The sequence below is a fragment of the Bos indicus genome, chromosome 16 (assembly GCF_029378745.1).
Source record: "Bos indicus isolate NIAB-ARS_2022 breed Sahiwal x Tharparkar chromosome 16, NIAB-ARS_B.indTharparkar_mat_pri_1.0, whole genome shotgun sequence".
Classification (NCBI taxonomy): Eukaryota; Metazoa; Chordata; class Mammalia; order Artiodactyla; family Bovidae; genus Bos; species Bos indicus.
The window spans coordinates 69499127-69521211 of NC_091775.1; the positions used below are offsets into that span (position 1 = coordinate 69499127).

Here is a 22085-nt window from a genome sequence, read left to right on the forward strand (position 1 = left end):
CTTGCTTCTAGTCCTCCTTACTCATCCTCAGCCTTCATCTTTACCTAGACACTCAACACCAGTCTTTAAGCTCTCCTGGTTTATTTGTGCTCTTCTCTAATGTGTTTTATACATATGCTCTTATTTTCCCCACTTTCAAATAACTTCTCTCCGAACCACTTCCTTTGCCAGATTGTGCCCTTGCTTTGTAGCGAAATTTATCCAAAAACTTATTTGCATTCCTTGTCTACAATCCCTCTTCTGCTCCTCTCTTGTAAATTCACCTGAGCAGGATTTCTTTCACCAGTGCTCTGAAACTGCTCTTGTAAAGGTCCCCAGTAGCAATCACATTGACAAATCCAGTGGTCAATTCTCAGTCCACACCTAGCTGAACACACAGCAGTGTTTGATACATGGGATCACTATAGTATCCAAGACACTGCATAGCCATGGCTTCCCTTGTAATTTCCAGGATTCCACATTTCCCTGACTCTCCTCGCATCTCACTGGTTGCTCATTCTCATCTCCTGTGACGGTGCCTCTTTGTCTCTCAAACTTCCTAATGTTGGTGCTCTCCCAGATCCCAGTCCTCAGCCCTCCTCACTTCTCTGTCTCTACTCAGCCCCTTTAGAGACTGTGATCGTAAGTAATTATTTACATTCCAACAGCTTCCAACTTACACATCCAAGCTCAGATTTCTCTCCCAGACTCTGTCTTCGTATAGCCCACAGCCTATATAACAACTCCCTTTGCATATTTAAAGAACGTCTTCCACCTAATGTGTCCAAAACTCTGCCAGGATCTTCCTTCCCCAAACCACGCGGTCCATGGTCTTCTCACATTAATTCACGGTCATTCCATCTCTCCAGGTTTCAGGTGAACACCTCAGAGCTATCCTTGACGTTTTTTTTTTTTTTTTTTTCCCCTCTCACAAAGAAGAGCCAAGCCAGCAAGGAAATCCTGTCAGCACCATCTTCAACATACCGCAATTGTGCGGTAGTTTGAGCATTCTTTGGCATTGCCTTTCTTTGGGATTGGAATGAAAACTGACCTTTTCTAGTCCTGTGGCCACTGCTGAGTTTTCCAAATTTGCTGGCATATTGAGTGCAGCACTTTGATAGCATCATCTTTCAGGATTTGGAATGTTTTCTTGGTATCTCTAATTTTCTTGAGGAGATCTCTAGTCGTTCCCATTCTACTGTTTTCCTCTGTTTCTTTTCAGTGATCACCTAGGAAGGCTTTCTTATATATCCTTGCTATTCTTTGAAAGTCTTACCACAGAGCATTGCTTCTCAGCCCCTGCTGCTCTTTCCCTTGTGCAGCAAGCTTCCCTGTCATGACGCTCCTGGGCTCTGTCCACCCCTGGCTCACTCTCCCCCGTTATCTGTAAGCAGATTTAGAAGTGATAAGCTGGCATAATTATCACTCCCCCTCCCTGTTACTCTTGACAGCTGGTCTGCCCTTGGAGAACACATGTCCTCCAGTGGCCTAAGGGGCCTTGCAACTAAGTGCATACATTTCCTCAATTCTCAAATATAATCTCATATCTGTAATACAGTTGATGTCTTTATTATCATATGCCTTTCCCACTCATTCATTTATTCCTTCACCCATTCAACAAATAATTATTAAGTGCCTATTATAAACCAGGTACTATCTAACAAGGAGCTTCCCCAGTGGCTCACTGGTAAAGAATCTGCCTGCAATGCAGGAGACATGGAGATGCAGGTTCTATCCCTGGATCAGAAAATGCTCTGGAGAGGAAATGGCATCCTACTCAAGTATTCTTGCCTGCAAAATCCCATGGATAGAGGCCCTGGCAGGCTACAGTTCACGGGGTCACAGAAGAGTTGGACATGGTTGAGCAACTAAACAAAAACTATCTAACATGAGGATTCAGCCATGAACAAAACAGACAAAAAATATCCTGTGTTCACTGATCCATGTTGCTATCTTTACGGTTGGAAGAGATAAGCAAGGTAAATGAGTAAAATTATATTGATCAACAACCTGGGTAAGGAATACAGAGGAGCTGCTTATTGGCCTGGTTATAGCCCAAGAAAGAACAATGTTGTGGATTATTCAGTCTCCTGACTCAGAAAGATTATCATCATATTCTCCTGTCTGCATCCTTGATTGCAAGCCATAGAAAGGAACACTGACTCTCTTATGCATAGGTGAGACTAATAAAACCATAGAGGGGTTCACAAAGTATAGAAGCAGGCTTGATATGTAAACAGGAGCCAAGAAAGCTCTGGAAGCCGACCGCAGAGTGTGATCTGCCTCATAGCTCCTCAGCTGCTTCTCAAGGGACAGGTTCCCAGACAGGAGCATCCTGATGGTGGAGCTGAAACCAGGCACACATGCTCTGGCTGTCAGAGACAGGGGGAGGGACTAACTGGCCTTTTTCAATTTCCATAGCAAAAGGGATGAAGGGTTCTGCTTCCCACTTAGCCTCACCTAATGAGATCATTCAAAAAATCAAACTGGTTCGGTGTTGTGCTGCCTGGCTGGCCAAAAGACATATATCCATTTTATTATACTGGGCTTCCCAGGTGGCGCTAGCGGTAAAGAACCCACCTGACAATGCAGGAGACATAAGAGACGCAAGTTCGATCCTTGGGTGGGGAAGATCCTCTGGAGGAGGGCGTTGCAACCACTCCACTATTCCTACCTGGAAAATCCTAGGGACAGAGGATCCTGGCGGGCTACAGACCATAGGGTGACACAGAGTTGGACACAACTGAAGAAACCTAGCACTTGGTATATTAACATCATGTTATTTCATGCACCTTAAGTCCAGTTAATCATAGTTTTCTGCTTCCCTTTTTATAAGATATGCTTTCAGCCTATTTTTTTTCTTTTAATCTTATGACCAGAAATTGGGAAGAAAAAACATCATTTTAAAACTGCAAATACTTCTGTCTCCTGACAGATGGAGAATCAAATTAACCACTGAGGCAAACTGCCCCTTTGTTTTCTGAAAAACAAAAACCAAAAAACAAAAAGCCACACCTATTGCACACCAGAGCATCCATCCCCAGCATCCTGAGTACAGACGTTTCCAGCAGAGCTATGTCTCTGAAGATTTAGCTGGCTGTTGAGACACATGTTTCAAGTTTTCTATAAGAACAGAAACTGCCCTCCTCTTTGTAGTTTGTTTTTGCAGCAATGTGTGCATGTGCGTGTGTACTCGAGTTCAAGCGCTTTCTCAGAGGTAATTTGGGAGCAAAGATGCTAAAAACTGAAGAAATATGATATTTGCTGTGCGCAGACAAGAAACAGTAAAGAAACTGGAAATATAATGCTCAACATATGGTATTGTTCAAAAGGGAACAACACAGAGTTAGGAAAATAGACTTATTTTGGACAGTGTTTGGAGGTGATGATCTTTTGCAAGTCTCAGGACAAGATGGTGAGTTGTGAGTAGGCTCCCCTCTGGAGAGCAAACGTCCCGCGAGCCCCAATTCAGCCACCGCTCATTTTGCTGCAGCTACTACAACAGCTGCGCGCACGTCTACGCCCAGGAGCCCAACCTGACAGCTCCTGCTGCCTCTGCTCTGACCCTCCCCTTCCCCCGCGTCGCTGGCTCCTGACGCAGCACCTGACGCAGCACCTGACGGGAGGGCAGCCGCGCGGTGCGCACTGGGTAATCCGCCCGCCCTCTAACTGCAAGGCAGTCTGAGCCAGCCAGTGGGCCGCGTCAGGAGAGAGGTCTTTGCCAATAGTCCCCTGTCTCCTGCCAAGGTGGGGGATTCTCAAACGTTGGAAAGAGTTTGAATAGATAAACAGTGACAAATGACCACCACAGTTTCTAATGTTGTAAATACGGTGTTGTATTTAGAACACAATCAAATGTTAATTAGTTTTGGCCACTGTTACCTTCATTTTCTACCTCGGAATCATGAGATAACGACAGTATGATGGCCAGAAATTTAAATTTTCTGGCATTAAAAATTCTTTTCAATTCGTTAATTCAAGCAATCCAATAAGTACCTATTAAGTGCCAAATCTCAACTTTTGGTATTTAGTAATAATTCGGAGTTGTTTGAGATGAGAAGCAATGTAGAATGCCTTACATAAACATTTTATTAAATATTCAGAAATTACTCAAAATTTTAAATATCTAGAAAAAGCAAATCTTAGAACTGTACTCTCTCCCTAAACTTTTCTGAATTTGCCTTCTTTTCCAATTTTCTTTCATATCTCTGATACTTTTTCATCTTAAATTCTCACAGAATTGTATCTAAAATATTACAAATTTACAAATGAAGGCAGTAGGGACATAATAAATGATATTGGGGTGTTTTTTTTGATAAAACACTCTGCTGCTGCTAAGTCACTTCAGTCATGTCTGACTCTGTGACCCCATAGACAGCAGCCCACCAGGCTCCCCCGTCCCTGGGATTCTCCAGGCAAGAACACTGGAGTGGGTTGCCATTTCCTTCTCCAATGCATGAAAGCGAAAAGTGAAAGTGAAGTCGCTTAGTCGTGTCTGACTCTTAGCAACCCCATAGACTACAGCCTACCAGGCTCCTCCGTCCATGGGATTTTCCAGACAAGAGTACTGGAGTGGGGTGCCATGCACTCTAGAGACACAGAAATATCTCCCCTGAATCTCAAAACACATTTTCAAACATCATGTAATAAACTCATACTATGTGACAGAAAACACAGTCTGGTTTTGAGACAGACTTGTTAATAAATAGTTACAAAAAAAAATAAAACAAATTTTTTTACCTTTCACAATTAAATAATTAACCTACTTTAAAGTTTACTTATGATGTGAAGTAAAATGTATTTTCACTTCCTTCAATATGAAAACCTATCCCAGAATCACTTGTTTAATCATATTTCTCTTCTTCCTTGATCTATAACATAAGCATCATTGAACATCTAGCTGAAATTGAGCCAGGGCTCTCTACTGTGCCCACTGCACTATCTCTATACCCGCATTAATGCCAGGCTCTCCAAGCACAGTGAACTGCTCCAGAGAAGTCTTCTCTGAAGGAGGTTTAATGGGCTCAGGCACTTGGCTCATGCAGGCAGGAGATGATCCAAAAGAGATCCCCAGAGGCTGGGCCTGGGTCAGGGTCTCTCACTTCTGAAACTGGCCCATCTAGAACCAGCGATAAATTCCTCCCTATGTTGTGTTTCCTTCCTGTTATTCCCAAATCTCCGTTAAAAGTGTGCCAAATTGTATACCCTTGACTCATCTTTCACCCAGGGAAAGCAGAGACGGTACAAGGAGGTAACAGGAGGAGAACAGTACCAAGATGCGCAGCTGCTGGAGGCAGTGTTCCATCAGCATTTCACATTTCTGCGCTCAGGACCTTCTGAGCGAAGAGCACTGACACCTGTGTAGAAGGAAAACTGAAGAGCAACCCTAAAGATACGGACATCTGGAGAGAGCGAAGAGTTATCACCCTGGAACCATCTGTTCACACTGCAGAGTGAGGATTTGTTCATATTACAAAACAAAAACCATTTTCTCTTTCTTGCACTTTCTTTCCCTCCCCCTACCCATCATCTCCTTCCTCCCCAGTTTCCCTTGAAGCTCCCAGAGGGCACGATGTGCAGTTGTGCCTGCAACTCTTATATAAATTCCAAGTTTCATAATCTGGGGATTCCTCGCCTACAGTGCAAACCTCTGCATGGGTGGGTACATACAGCACTCACCGTGCATTCAACCCCTGGAGAATTTGGGCTCAGAGAACTGATGGAAGCTGCTATATGAGAAGGGTCCACTCCCTGATCTTGAGATGTTATGTTTATATAAATAAAGATATAGATTACACACACACACACACACACAGAGAAGGGTTTGGAGACAGACATACGAGGACAGAGATAGAAGACTATGGCAGGCCAACTTGCTAGCTTGCAAGTACAGTAACACTGCAGACTTTTCACAGCTCAGACTTAATCACTGCTACAATCCAAGTAAAATTTATTTGGAGATCACGGAAAGTGATCTTGAAATGATACACAATGGCCCACGGGCAACAGGGAGACAAGAAACCTGGGTCTGTGAGAAGAATCCAGGACAGATTTGTTCTCAAAGCTTCCAATAACTCTGGGGCAAGAAAACCAGCATGACAGATTGAATGTTTTTTATATAGATTGAACTTTATATACTTATATAAGGTAAGGGGGTTAGGAGATGTGGTTGGAAGAGTAGGCTGGACTATGACCAAAAGTACTAATATCACATTGAAGAATTTGGACTTCATTCTATAGGTAGTCAATAATTTTAAGCAATGATCAGATCTGTGGATTTTTTAATTTTGTTTTTGTTTTAAGATCACTCTGACAACAGTGTGCCTAGTATAAATTATAAGAGGTGACTGGCAAGAGGGAGAAAATACAGAGGCTATTATATTAGTCTAGGTAACAGATGATGAAGTCTTCTACTAAAGTCTATAGATTCTAGCCCTGTCTCTCTTAAATGGATGTTACAATTAGAACTAGCTTCTGTGCTGATTGGAAATGCATTCATCCCTGACTACAGAATTTGGATTATAACAAAGAAATTTATGCTCATCCAAACTGAATATCTAATCAGTCTCCACTACATATGCCCTGGCTACACTGCTTCTTATAACTAGATGTTCAGCAGATTCTTAAGCCACATCTTTCCTTGAGGTCTTCATACTCTTCTCCTCTTATTCCACAGCCCTTACAGAACATAAACTGGGAATACCTACTTTCTTCCCTTGTGCCATTCTTTCATCCTCTGTCTTCTGATCATCTACCTCCAACTTCTCAATTTCTTCCTGTCATTCCAGCCCTGAAAATGAAAGTGTTAGTTGCTCAGTTGTGACCGACTCTTGGTGACCCCATGGACTGTAGCCTGCCAGGCTCCTCTGTCCATGGAATTCTCCAGGCAAGAATACTGGAGTGGGTTGCCATGCACTTCTCCAGGGGATCTTCCCGACCCAGGGACTGAACCTGGGTCTCCCACACTGCAGGCAGTTTCTTTACTGTCTGAGCCTCCAGGGGCATCCCTGAAGGCTCCCATTTGTAACTGATAGCTGACAGTGATGATGCCCCTCGCTAAACCAAGGAAACAATATCCAGGGCTTCAGACACCTTACTTCCATGTCTCTGCCATCCTAGGCCCTGCTGTTGTTGACCTTGCAGTCTTTCTCCAGCAAGCTGTGCACAATTTGAGCCCATAATTCACTGTATCCTGACTCATCCCTCTGGTGCCATTTCAAGATCCAGTGGATTTTACATCTATTAAAGGATCTTCCTTCTCCTCCTCACTGGTAATGTCTCTGTGTCTTTATCCCTGGAAACATTTGACCCTTAGAAAGAAGGTAAACTTAAACTTGTAGTAACCTAGCAAAATAGAAATTAAAAAAACATTATCTCCACTTTATAGGCAGAAAAACTAGGTTGCAGAGACATGAATGACTTGCTTCAGAGTCACCCAGTTAGTGGGTGTCAGTGCTGGGACACATAACCTGACTGTCTAACCCATCACCTACCACTATTTCTAGGATAACATCCTACCCAGTTAGAAACATTTTTGAAACAAACTGCTTTCATTCATACTCAAGGACTTAACTAAAACTCAAAGAAAAAAAAAAAAAAAAGAAAAACCTTGGAATAGAGCTTATAATGTTATGATTCAAACTGTTTTTCTTTAAAAAAAAAAAAAGCATAACACTTTTTCAGAACTTTTGGACTATTTCAGACAGAAACCAGTGGATGTAAAATATTAGAGTTCAAGAAAAATCCTTTTAAAATGATTTCCAACAGTCCAGATAATAGTGGGAAAGGGTTTAATGAGCATAGTCAAAGTAACAATTTTCATCACACTATACATACACAACTGAGAAAAAAGGAAATCTAAAAAATACTGTTATCATGTCATTATATGATTGTATAATTTTCCCCCAAGAAATATAAAGACTTGAGCCAATAGGTTAAGAGATAGGTGAATCTGCAATAGATTAGATAACTTGATGTTTCTTCCAAAAGCATTAAATACTATAGAAATTCCAACAACAAAAAAAGTCCTTGAATTTTCATTAAAGCTTTTATCTCCCATGATCTCAACAAATAAAAAGAGATGACTTGGTTTCTGTGCCTGCCACAGACATTTTTCAGTAAGGTTTACAAACTAAACATTTTGTTTTAAATATTTTATATGTATTGAAATAAGAAACAGAATAGAAAACATTCATTATTCCTCTAAGGTATAACTTCAATATTCAATGAATATGTAAATTCTACACGGTTCATGATATTATTTAACTCCATATACCCTGAATACAAGAACTGTCAAGTGTGATCAGAGTATTTTTTTTTTCCTTTCAGCTTACCTGCGAGATATAATTAAATATAAAATTGTGTAAGTTTATGGTATACAATGTGATGATTTGGTGTAGTTACATATTATGAACGGAGAAGGCAATGGCACCCCACTCCAGTACTCTTGCCTGGAAAATCCCATGGACGGAGGAGCCTGGTGGGCTGCAGTCCATGGGGTCGATAAGAGTCGGACACGACTGAGCGACTTCCCTTTCACTTTTCACTTTCACGCATTGGAGAAGGAAATGGCAACCCACTCCAGTGTTCTTGCCTGGAGAATCCCAGGGACGGGGGAGCCTGGTGGGCTTCCGTCTATGGGGTCGCACAGAGTCAGACACGACTGTAGTGACTTAGCAGCAGCAGCACATATTACAAAGTGTTTACCAGAGTAAGTTTAGTTTATACATCTATCACCTCTCACTTCACAGAGGACCTTTTGTTTTGTTTTGTTTTGTTTTGTTTGCCTTGAGATCTTTTAAGATGTACTCTCTCAGCAACTTTCAAGTATGAAATACAGTGTTGTTAACTATAGTCATCATGTTTAACATTATGGCAACATGTATTCATCTTACACATGGAAGTTTGCACCCTTTGATCACCCTTCACCCATTTTTCCCAGCGGCCCTGGAAACAACCAATATACTCCACTTCCACGTCCTTCTTACTTAAAGTTGTTGTTCAGTCACTCAGCCACATCCGACTCTTTGTGACCCCATGGACTGCAGCACCCCAGGCTTCCCTGTTCTTCACCATCTCCCAGAGCTTGCTTAAACTCATGTCCATTGAGTCAGTGATGCCATCCAACCATCTCATCCTCTGTCGTCCCCTTTTCCTCCTGCCTTCAGTCTTTCCCAGCATCAGGGTCTTTTAAAATGAGTCAGTTCTTCTCATGGCCAAAGTATTGGAGCTTTGGCTTCAGTATCAGTCCTTCCAGTGAATATTCAAGGTTGATTTCCTTTAGGATTGACTGGTTTGATCTCCTTGCAATCCAAGGGACTCTCAAGAGTCTTCTCTAGCAACATACCTGTGACTATATGGACTTTTTTTGGCAAAGTGATGTCTCTGCATTTTAATACTCTGTCTAGATTTGTCAGAGCTTTTCTTCCAAGGAGCAAGCGTCTTTTAATTTCATGGCTGCAGTCGCCATCTGCAGTGATTTTGAGTCCAAGAAAATAAAGTCTGCCACTGTTTCCATTGTTTTCCCATCTATTTGCCATGAAGTGATGAGGAGACCATTTAAGTAAGTGTTCTCTTCTTCCAGCCTTTACAGATTCACTGCGGCATGGAAAAACGGTCACTAGTTAGCTCAGGGTGGGGTACTGGGTGGGTCAACAGGCAGAGTCCATGGGCAGGCAGGGCTTGCTCTCAGGGTCTCTAGTTGGTCAAGACCACTGCCATGCTCTCTGGTCAAGGAGAGGCAGCGGATGCCTCTAGCTAAGCTCGATGGCTGCGTGAGCCTGCCGGCTGGCTTCTTTGTTCTAGCGAGGCCACGGTGTGGTCTTTGTGCCCAGGAGGGGCTTCTGGAGGTGCTTCACAGTCAGGTCAGGCCACTAGCTAGGCTCTGGTCAGTGGGGCTGCAGGCTAAGTAACCTGGCAGGGCAGTGCCACTGGTTGGATTCTACCATTTGACATGGCTGTGGGCTGGTTTGAACACCTGTTCCTGGTCTGGTGGGGCCCCAGGCTGTGCTAAACTGGATGGTGGGGTGCATGCAGAGCTTTGTGTTTGGGGGGGGGACTCAGTCTGTGGTCTGTGCTCCACAGCTGTATGGAGCTGAAGCCTGTGCTCTGCAGTAGGGCAGGGTCACTATCCAGGCTCCCAGGTACCGCAGGTTATGTTTTGTGACTGGTCAGGGCCACTGGCTGGTCTCCTTGCCTGGGCAAGGCCACAGGCTACATTCAACAATTGAGTAGGGCTGCAGGGCTGGGCTGTAGGGGTCATTACTGAGGGTCCTTGGTTATGCAGAGTTGTAGGCTATGCTCAACGGTTGGGCAGGGCTGCTGGCTTGGTTCCTGGGTCTGTCGAATGGGTTCTGCAGCTTTTGCCAGGCTTCCTGATTGAGTGGGACAAGAGGCTTTGCTCAGCAATTGACTGGAGATGCATATTTGTTTCTCTGCCCAAGTGGACTCATAAAACAAGCTCGACAGTGGTAGGGCTTACTGTCTAGGGATCCAAATCAGGCACAGTTTCCATTTCTTGGCTAAATGGGTCCACTGACTTGACTCTCCTCATATGATTCGGATGGGAGGGTCCCATTAGCTGAGATCTCTGCTAGAGATCTACGGCAAGTAGGAATATCTGAACAATATCTGAAGGCCAGTTGCTGTGAACCCTGTCTGCTTTGGGTCTATCTGATCAATTCCCAGTGTTTCTCCTGATGGTCACCATGAAGTGAAATTTAAGGAGACCTCTTGTGAAAGGTCCTGCAATACTTTGCAGTCCCACTAGAGAAATCACAGGCCAAGGGGTGGGGATCGGGGCTATGCCAGCCTAGGCGTGATGGGAGCAATGTGGTCAAAGCAAAACTGCTTGTCAGACCCGTCTAATCCAATTCTCCTCTTCTCTGTGGACCAGTGAGTGCTTCAGCCTCACCCCGGGATCTGGGATTTTTACAATGGTGTCTTCTCTATGTAGAGTTTCTAGCTGGTCTTCTTATGAGTGTCTTTAGAGGATTTTACACTTAAGAGTATATTTGAATATTTAAGTTTGTTCTCATTCTTCTACCCCACATAACCCATACCCCGTAATCCACTGGATTATGCAAAACTCTGAATCCTTATGTTTCAAGAAACTCAAGGTCAGCCTGGCTTTGAATGGTGATGCTTTCCATAGTTATTGCTTTTCTTATGCTATACTTGAAGCCACTATCCAGTATCTGTTAAATATTGCTTCTTAGGAAATGCTAAAGAAGTGCCTCTCCTAGACCTTGTCTATAGGAACTAAGTCCTCCAGCGTCCATGAGCCACTCCCAGCGGTGGCCCATTACCTGCTGAGGAGCTTTGCAAATCTCCATCATCCACAGAATCTATTACCCATCAACACAGCCTGCCTCAGTGAATCCCTGCTGAGAACACTCTCTTCTTCTTCCAAGCATCAGCCTCTCTCCCCTCATTCTCTTCTTCTCTTGACAACTTCACTGCATCCCTTGTTGAGCCTGACTGCCCCAACAAAGGCTACCTGGCTAAACCTGAAGGTGATACAAAAGGGAAAAGGAGGGGCCCTTGATCAATGATTCTCAAAACACATTGGATAAGTACAGCTTGAAATACCTTTAAATGTATACATCTTGGTCAGTTTTGAGTGGATCCCAGAAATTTATAGGAAGGGCCTTTAATAAGTTGGAAAGAGGTGGTTCAAGACCACACTTGGAAAAATATTGGCTTAGGTCCTAGAGTGGGCTTCCCTGGTGGCTCAGATGGTAAAGACCCTGCCTGCCATGCAGGAGACCTGGGTTCGATCCCTGGTTTGGGAAGATGCCCTGGAGGAGGGCATGGCAACCCATTCCAGTATTCTTGACTGGAGAATCCCCATAGACAGAGGAGCCTGGGGGACTACAGTCTATGCGGTTACAAAGAGTCAGACATGACTGAGTGACTAAGAACAAACAAGAACAGGGTCCTACAATACAAATGCCTGGCCAATCCTCCAGAAGGGATAGGAATGGAAAAGTGCCTCTCAGCCTTTTATTCTCAACATACAGTCAGCTTTCAATGTGGAAAGTAACAGTTATTTCTCAAATCTTGTTGTCTAGCTTAATGTGCTTTGCAACCGTTTTCTAAAATATAAATATTCTGGATGTCAGAATGAGAATCTGTCCATCTGAACTGACAACAGCTAATAGATCAAATCATTTAGTGTGCAAGAAGCAAAAACTGTATTAACATGATATATATTCAAATAATTTACATGTCTATATAAAGCACAAGCTGGAATCAAGATTGCCGAGAGAAATATCAATAACCTCAGATACGCAGATGACACCACACTTATGGCAGGAACACGAAGAAGAACTAAAGAGCCTCGTGATGAAAGTGAAAGAGGAAAGTGAAAAAGTTGACTTAAAACTCAACATTCAGAAAACTAAGATCATGGCATCTGGTCCCATCACTTTATGGCAAACAGATGAGGAAACAATGGAAACAGTGACAGACTTTATTTCCTTGGGCTCCAAACCACTGCAGATGGTAACTGCAGCCATGAAATTAAACACACTTGCTCCTTGGAAGAAAAGCTATGACCAACCTAGGCAGCATATTAAAAAGCAACAACATTACTTTGTCAACAAAGGTCCATCTAGTCGAAGCTATGGTCTTTCCAGTAGTCATGTATGGATGTGAAAACTGGACTGTAAAGAAAGCTGAGCACTGAAGAATTGATGCTTTTGAACTGTGGTGTTGGGGAAGACTCTTGAGAGTCCCTTGGACTGCAAGGAGATCTAACCAGTCCATCCTAAAGGAGATCAGTCCTGAGTTTTCATTGGAAGGACTGATTCTGAAGCTGAAACTCCAACACTTTGGCCACCTGATGTGAAGAACTGACTCATTTGAAAAGACCCTGATGCTGGGAAAGATGGAAGGCAGGAGGAGAAGGGGACAACAGAGGATGAGATGGTTGGATGGCATCACCAACTCAACGGACATGAGTTTGAGTAGGCTCCGGGAGTTGGTGATGGACAGGAAAGCCTGGTGTGTTGCAGTCCATGTGGTTGCAAACAGTCAGACGCGACTGAGCAACTGAACTGAACTGAATAAACTGCCTAGTTGCTAAATCGTGTCTGATTCTTTTGTGACCCCATGGACTTTAGCTCATTAGGCTCCTTGGTCCATGGAATTTCCCAGGCAAGAATTCTGCATTTCCTCCTCCAGGGGAGCTTGCCAACCCAAGAACTTATGTCTCTTGCATTGCGGGCAGAGTCTTTACTGCTGAGACACCAAAGAAGGCTATCTATGTAAATTACACATACATAATTTCAGACTATTATATTGCAAGTGTTTTCATTGCCAGCTTATTTTGTAAGCCAATATGTTATACACTGGAGAAGAAAATGGCAACCCACTCCAGTGTTCTTGCCTGGAGAATCCCAGGGACAGGGAAGCCTGGTGGGCTTCCGTCTATGGGGTCTCACAGAGTTGGACATGACTGAAGCGACTTAGCAGCAGCAGCAGCATGTTATACATATGTCTTCTCAGGTGGTTTAGGGATAAAGAATCCACCCGCCAATGCAAGACATGCCGGAGACATGGGTTCAGTACCTAGGTTGGGAAGATCCCCTGGAGGAGGAAGTGGCAACCCACTCCAGTATTCTTGTATGGAAAATTCCATGGACAGAGAGGAGCCTGGTAGGCCACAGTCAGTTTTTTGTATTAAATATTCTCTCATTTAAATTGTGGTGTATTTTCTATCTCCTAATAGGACCCTGACCAACACAACATCCAAGTGGAGATGCTTCTTAATGATTTGCAGATGCAGCTTTAAAGAGATATTTAAACAGGAGATTTATACTTGGAAGACTCCAGAATACTGATGGAATTTAAAGCAAAGGGTAGATGATTAATCATGGAGAGGATAAAACATTTACTTTGAAAGCTGCCCCATTAATTATTTTGTACTTCTTACATATTCCCATTCTTAAGTAGAAATGATTCTTACTATAAGATTGGGTAAGTACTGTGAGGTGAAAGCAAAACAAGAAAGAATTTCTCTGTGAGAAAAGTAAAGTTACTTTGTGCTTCTTTATAAGGCAAAAATAGATGTATATGTATAACATCGCTTGCTTGTGTTGTGCTCATTTGGGTCCGACTCTGTGCAACTTCATGGACTGTTCAGTTCAGTTCAGTCGCTCAGTCGTGTCCGACTTTTTGCGACCCCATGAATCGCAGCACGCCAGGCCTCCCTGTCCATCACCAACTCCCAGAGTTCACCCAGACTCATGTCCATCAAGTCAGTGATGCCATCCAGCCATCTCATCCTCTGTCGTCCCCTTCTCCTCCTGCCCACAATCCCTCCCAGCATCAGAGTCTTTTCCAATGAGTCAACTCTTCACACGAGGTGCCCAAAGTACTGGAGTTTCAGCTTTAGCATCATTCCTTCCAAAGAAATCCCAGGGCTGATCTCCTTCAGAATGGACTGGCTGGATCTCCTTGCAGTCCAAGGGACTCTCAAGAGTCTTCTCCAACACCACAGTTCAAAAGCATCAATTCTTTGGTGCTCAGCTTTCTTCACAGTCCAACTCTCACATCCATACATGACCAGAGGAAAAACCATAGCCTTGACTAGACAGACCTTTGTTGGCAAAGTAGTGTCTCTGCTTTTCAATATGCTATCATGGACTGTAGCTTACTCTTTGTGATATTTTATGTTTCAGATGTTCAACTGTGTTTCACCTTATTTTAAGACACTGATGGGCAAGTTTATCATATTTATCATAAAACATAAAAAGAAAAAGGGTTATTTCCAAAAAAGAGAATACTTAAAAATGAATTTTCATATACTATGGAGTCTCCTTCTTTTGATTCCTTTTCTAATAACAATACACTATAGCCACCAACTATTTGTTCACTGACTATTCATGATCCAAGAAAAATGGATCCCAGCTACTAAATAGGGACCCAAGTAGATGATTTCCTCAGAAGAGTCATATAACTATTTCAAAGAAGAGAAGAGTATGTGAAAGACCTCTTAAAATAGAATTCAGCAGAACAGGAAAGATGAAAACAGATTTACTGAAAGACATACATCATTATTATAATATTATATGTCTTTCAACATATTATGTATGTCTTTCAATATCACAGTAATCCAAGTCTATGCTTAAGCCACTGATGCTTAAGAAGCTGAAGTTGACCAGTTCTAATAAAGATCTACAAGACCTTATAGAAATAACACCCCCCCCCCCAAAAAAAGACATCCTTTTATCACAGGGGATTGGAATGCAAAAGCAGGAAGTCAAGAGATACCTGGAGTAACAGGCAAGCTTGACCTTGGAGTACAAAATGAAGCAGGGCAAGGGTTAACAGAGTTTTGTCAAAAGAACACATTGGTCAAAGAAAAGACCCTTTTCCAGCAACACAAGAAATGACCCTACACATGGACATCCCAAATGGTCAACACCAAAATCAGACTGATTGTATTCTGTGCAGCCAAAGATGGAGAACCTATATACACAGTCAGCAAAAACAAGACCTGGAGCTGACTGTGGCTCAAATCATCAGATCCTTATTACAAAATTCAGGCTTAATTGAAGAAAGTTGGGAAAACCACTAGGCCATTCAGATATGACCTAAATCAAATCCTTTATGATTATACAGTGGAGGTGATGAATAGATTCACTCGAATAGATCCTGTAGACAGAGTGCCTGAAGAACTATGGATGGAGCTTTGTCACATTGAACAGGAGGCAGTGACCAAAACCATTCCCAAGAAAAAGAAATGCAAGAAGACAAAGTGGTTATCTGAAGAGGCTTTACAAATAGTTGAAGAAAGAAGGGAAGTAAAAAGCAAGGGAGAAAGAAAAGATATAACCAACTGAATACAGAGTTCCAGAGAACAGCAAGGAGAAATATGAAGGCCTTCTTAAATGAAAAATGCAAAGAAACAGAGGAAAAAAATAGAATGAGAAAGACTAGAGATCTCTTCAGTGGAACATTATACACAAAGATGGGCACAGTAAAGGACAGATACTGTAAGGACCTAACAGAAGCAGAAGAGATTAAAAAGAGGTGGCAAGAATACACAGAAGAACTACACAAAAATTTTTTAATGACTGGGATAACCATGATAGTGTGATCACTCACCCAGAGCCAGACACCATGGAGTTTGAAGTCAAGTGAACCTTTGGAAGCATTACTACAAACAAAGCTAGGGAAGGTGATGGAACTCCAGCTGAGCTATTTCATATCCTAAAAGATGATGTTGTTAAAGTAATGCACTCAATATGCCAGCAAATTTGGAAACCTCAGCAGTGTACACAGGATAGAAAAATGTCAGTTTTCATTTCAATACCAAAGAAGGGCAATGCCAAAGAATGTTCAAACTACTGGACAACTGCATTCATTTTGCATGCTCATAAGGTTATGCTCAAAATCCTTCAAGCTGGGCTTCAGTAGTATGTGAACTGAGAAATTTCAGAGGTACCAGCTGGGTAGAGAGAAGGCAGATGAACCAGAGATCAAATTGCCAACATTCATTGGATCATAGAGAGAGCAAGGGAATTCTAGGAAAACACCTACCTGCTTCATCAACTACACTAAAGCCTTTGACTGTGTGGATCACAACAAACTGTGAAAAATTCTTAAAGAGATGGGAATAACAGACCATCTTACTTGTCTCTTGAAAAACCTGTATGTTGGTCAAGAAGCAACAATGAGAACCGGAAATGGAACAATGGACTGGTTCAAAATTGGGAAAGGAATACATCAAGGCTGTACATTGTCACCTTGTTTATTTAACTTATATGCAGAATGCATCATGCAAAATGCTGGGCGGGATAAATCACAAGCTGGAATCAAGATTGTCGGGAGAAATAACAACAACCTCAGATATTAAAATGATACCACCTTAATGGCAGAAAGCAAAGAGGAACTAAAGAACCTCTTAATGAAGGTGAAAGGGAAAAGTGTAAAACCTGGCTTAAAATTCAACATTCAAAGAACTGAGACCATGGCGTCCGGGCCCATCACTTCATGGCAAATAGAAGGGGAAAAAGTGAAAACAGTGATAGATTTTATTTTCTTGGGCTCCAAAATCACTGTGGATGGTGAATGCAGCCATGAAATTAAAAGACTCTTGCTCCTTGGAAGGAAAGCTATGACAAACCTAGACAGAGTCTTAAAAAGCAGAGACATAACTTTGCTGACAAAAGTCCATATAGTCAAAGCTATGGTTTTTCCAGTAGTCATCATGTACGGATGTGAGAATTGGACCATAAAGAAGCTGAGCACTAACGAAATGATGCTTTCAAACTGTGGTGTTGGAGAAGACTCTTGAAAGTCCCTTGGAAATCCAGTTAATCAAACCAGTCAATCCTAAAGGAAATCAACCCTAAATATTCATTGGAGGGACTGATGCTGAAGCTGAAGCTCCAATACTTTGGCCATCTGATGCAAAGAGTTGACTTTCCTTGATGCTGGGGAAGACTGAAGGCAAAAGGAGAAGGCAGCAGAGGATGAGATGTCTGGATTGTTTGAAAAAAAAAAAACACTTTATTTTTTATTGCCTTATACTCTTAGGTATACTTTTAACTCCAATCCTGAATTATTTTGCTAAGTGATGGCCCTTAAAGATAAAGCATTCAGGATTTCTGCCTTTCCTCCTCCTTGCTTTTCGAAAGCAGTTAATTACGTATTAGCTAAGATTTAAATGCATCAAAGGAAACTATTAATAATTTTGCAAAACAAAGTCACACTTTTAATAATGTTAATCCTCAAAATTTATGTAATTGTTTAGCAAATCTACAGTTTCTTAATCAATATTAATATGACTAAACAGATATAATTTATGCTTTAATCATTTCAGAAACCATTACTTAAAATTATAGTTAAACTTTTCCACTGAAATTAATTATTTCCAAAATTCCAGAGAGCTAGTTTTCATTTATAGAAAAGTTCAGGAAAGGTAAAATTAAGTAATATATTGCTTAGAGACACATAATACAAAGTTGACTTTAAAATAAAAAAAAGTTTAAAAAGCAAGAGAATGATTAACAGGAAAGTCAAAATGTTTCCAGGATGGGGACAGAATTAGGAATGGGCATACAGAGAATTTTTAAAGTGTCTGTGAAATTCTATTTTTGATTTGAGTGATGGCTACACATTAGATTTTTATTATGACTCTTTAAAAGGTATGTATTTGTTTACACATCCTTATAGAAATATATTTTACATTTTTAAAAGGAAAAATAAAGTAAAAAAGAACACAAAGCAAAATCAATGTTGTGCTTTAGGGAGAGGACAAAGGAAATAAATGGAAAGAAAAAGCCTTCCCAAAAGGCTAGAAATGATGTTCAATCTATCAGCAAAGAAGCAGAGCCAAAGGTATCTGACTAGCAGAAAAAGCTGATGTCTGGAAATAAAAAGAACTACCCTTGTCTCCAAATATCTGTGAATACTCCCAACTGGAGCATTATAGACTTCTGAGAAAGAGATCCAGACTAACTCCAAACACTTCTCATACTGTCTAAATATTCTAGGCAGATAAAAGAATATTCTAGAAGATCAACTATGAGCACCAAAAAGCTAAAATGGAAAATGTCACACAGCTAAAATGGAAAGACTCCTCTTATATTTATCTATCGTATTATCAACTGGAAAAGAAATAACTTATTAGTTGGAAATTTGAGCTCAAATCTCAATGCAGGACCCTAATAAACTAGATGGACTCATCAGTTTACTTTTGCTAAGGCTTACATGAACCCAGGGAGTAAAAACAATGGTAGAAAAATAAACTAGGTTACAGTCTCTTGTACTTCTGGTGAGGAAATTCAGAGAACACACACCAGCAAGGAAAGACGTTCGCAGAGACAGTTCTTAGCCCAAGGCTGGAAAAGCTACTCCCTTGGTCAACTTACGGTACCAACACATCACGCTGAAAGAGTCTAAGATGCAAATAAGAAGCCAAAGTAAAAGGAGACTGTTGGAGTTTCTCTTGAAAAGAAGCATCCCTGGCCAGTTTCACACCCATCACATTAGGCTGTGTGCCAGGAGAAGAACAAGGTAAACAAAGGCAAGCGATCCACCTGTGGGAGCCTGTGTGGTTAAGAACACTGATCAACCTCTAAGGGAATCTACTAGAGAAAATAAAGGTGTTGATCATGGCAGGTGGATTTCATGCCACAAGGAAGTGAGTGGGTAGAGTGGTCATGCATTCCCGTTTCCCCAGAAAAGTTAGATTTATACCACCATCCGGGCATATTATTAACAGCGCTTCATCTTGCTCAGAAAGGCATCTCTGTTTTGACAATAAATTATATAATCCTCTATACATAAGGGGAGTTCAGAGAGCTGAAGCTGAAAATGAGCCCCTGTTTATTTTCAGTTTCTTCACCTATTTTTGATAAGCACCTCTCCCAGGACTCGATACCCTATGCCTGTCTCCTTTACTTGCTTTCCATCTCCCTTTTTTCATATTTCTTCAACAGAAATCACATCATCATTATTTTATTCCAAATGAATGGAAATCTAAATATTTTTGGTAGAGTGACTCATTGGATCATAAGAATTTAATAGGAATGCCCAAATTATAGGATTCAAATTGTGGTCCAAGAACGGGAGGAAGATGGGTTTGTGGCACAGGATAAAATATGAAAATTCCTGTAGTGGATATGTCTTGGTTTACATCATAGTCTTCTTGTTGTTCTTATAACATGCCTGCTCCAATGCCAATAAGATGCTATTTTTAATAGTTTTAGACATTCACATTTTACCTCAGTGCAGTGCATTAAGCTACATCTTCAATCCAGTAACTTCCATTTCATCTGCTCATGTTTCCTTTCATTTCTCCACGCGTGCTGGGGTGTTCCCAGCAGCTAGATAGATATTTTATCTCTTCTTTCTTAACTTAGAGATTATTAAATTCTTCATTTACAAAATGTATATACTTAATACTAAAGATGATTGACAAGTTATCACTGTATAGAATTGAACACATCTAAAATGGATTAAGATAATCTCTTAGATCCCAGCTTTCCTCCCTTAATTTCCATTCTTATGTGATTTTAGCACTAGGCTTCTAAAAGCTCCTATTTGTGTTTTTTTTTTTTTGAAGGTGAGAACTCTACCATCTGCCTCTACAATGATCAAATTTTTCCCTAAAATATAGTAAAGAACTCTCACTTTCTAATTCAAAACTTTAGTCTTATTAAGGTAGCTGACATTTTATAGTTCAATCAGAGGGCAATTTATTTGAAATAGATGAATCTTTTCAAAATCCCTGGAGGGTTTCAGATCAACAACCCTATAACCAAGGAGCAATAGCAGAAAAGAAGTGAAAATATCAATTTACTGATTGTTCAGTCCTTTTCAGACTCAAGTCTAAGCTTGTGACGTTACCTACTCCCATCACTATTCCTAATCTAAATTTAGAATACAGCATGTGTTAACTACCTTCAGAGACAGAGATGGTCTGGGTCACAAGATGAGCCTTGAATTCATTCAACTGTTTAGTTGCAATAAAATGAAAATGAATAAAAAAAACTTTCACCTATGGCCATGACTTTCCTAAGAAAGAAACTTAGGATATGTGCATATAGTAGATACAGACATAGATATATAGAGACACAGATATATATAAAAGAAGCTATGAGTGAATGCTGGGTTTTAACGTCTTTTAACACAATAATGTAATAAATTGTGCCTCTGAACAGTTGACTTTTCAATTTCTCCTCCATTTTCGAAAGATGAAATTGGTTCCTGCCCCAGGCACTGTGCTCGGTAGAGTGGTACAAGGATCAGCATTACAACCTCACAAACCGCTCACACTGTTGGAGTAAATGGCAGATGAACCAACTATCAGCTCCTTCAAAGGCTAGACCTACATTATTCTACTGAAGTGAAGTGAAGTCACTCAGTCGTGTCCAACTCTTTGCGACCCCATGGACTGTAGCCTACAAGGCTCCTTTGTCCATGGAATTTTCCAGGCAAGAGTACTGGAGTGGGTTGCCATTTCCTTCTCCAGGGCATCTCCCCACCCAGGGATCGAACCCGGGTCTCCCGCACTGCAGGCAGATACTTTACCGTCTGAGCCACCAGGAAGCCCACATTATTCTACTAAATATGCATTAATCTAACCAAGCAGTCTTAAAATTTTGATTCATATAGTTACAGGCTCTATAAGACAACAACAGATATTCACTAAAATTAAGTAAATTATTTAACTAGTTTGATTCTAAGATTTTCAGAGTCCATCCAACCCCCACACAAGGATGGATTTAAGTTTCTGATCAGTTTAAAGCAACACATAAAGGAATCATGGTTTCAAAAAACATAAAAACCACTGAGACTTTCATTCATTTATTCAATAAATACTGATTAAGCACCTAATATACACAGACACTAAGGATGCAGCAGTGAACAAGAAAACCAAGGATCCTTCCCCAGGGAATTTATTTTTATAATCTGTAATATTTCCTAGAATTGAATAAATTTATCCATAAATTTAAAAGAACAAGGACTTGAAAGACTATTTTAAAAATAGTCTTCAAAAGTAGTCAGATAAGAAATTCAAAACTGAGAAATAATTTGTACACATGACTACTCTCTTCACTAGAGTGAATATGGCCCTCTTCTGCTCAAAAACAGATGTCACTCATCGATTATCACACTCTCTCCACCTGAGCCCAGATACAATCTCAGAATATTTCTCACAGTCCCCTAGGTAGCAAGTACAATCAATCATGGTAGTCACTTAAGGTGGAACCATTATCCTCACTGATAGAGAGCATCTATCAAAGTGTTTAATGAGTATCTACCGTGTATCTCCAACTCCTGCTAACTGTTAAAAGGGGAAAATAGGATTAGAAGACATAGAGGTAAGCTAGAAATCTTACACACATAAACAGTTACTGAACAAGACTTTCATTAGCATGGAGAGAACATAATAGAATTTAATGTCCTTTTCCTAGTCTGAAAACTTCCTACCTGTGAAATCTCAGGCTTGTTTCTTAACTGTGTCTCAACTTTCCTTCAATGAAATGAGAAAAATGATGTTTATTTGGCCTATACCTCAGAGTTATTGTATGGATAAAATGAGGCTTCCCTTGTAGCTCAGTCTGTAAAGAATCTGCCTGCAATGC

At 41.1% G+C, this 22085-nt stretch overlaps 1 long non-coding RNA gene across 1 annotated transcript; it reads left to right on the forward strand.

The window, feature by feature from the left end:
- The first annotated feature begins 3633 nt into the window (after nt 1-3633).
- On the forward strand, nt 3634-7512 carry LOC139176265 (uncharacterized). The gene is made up of 3 exons (XR_011560679.1): nt 3634-3726; nt 5207-5432; nt 7099-7512. It is a non-coding gene; the product is annotated as an uncharacterized lncRNA (long non-coding RNA).
- Nucleotides 7513-22085: the final 14573 nt, after the last annotated feature.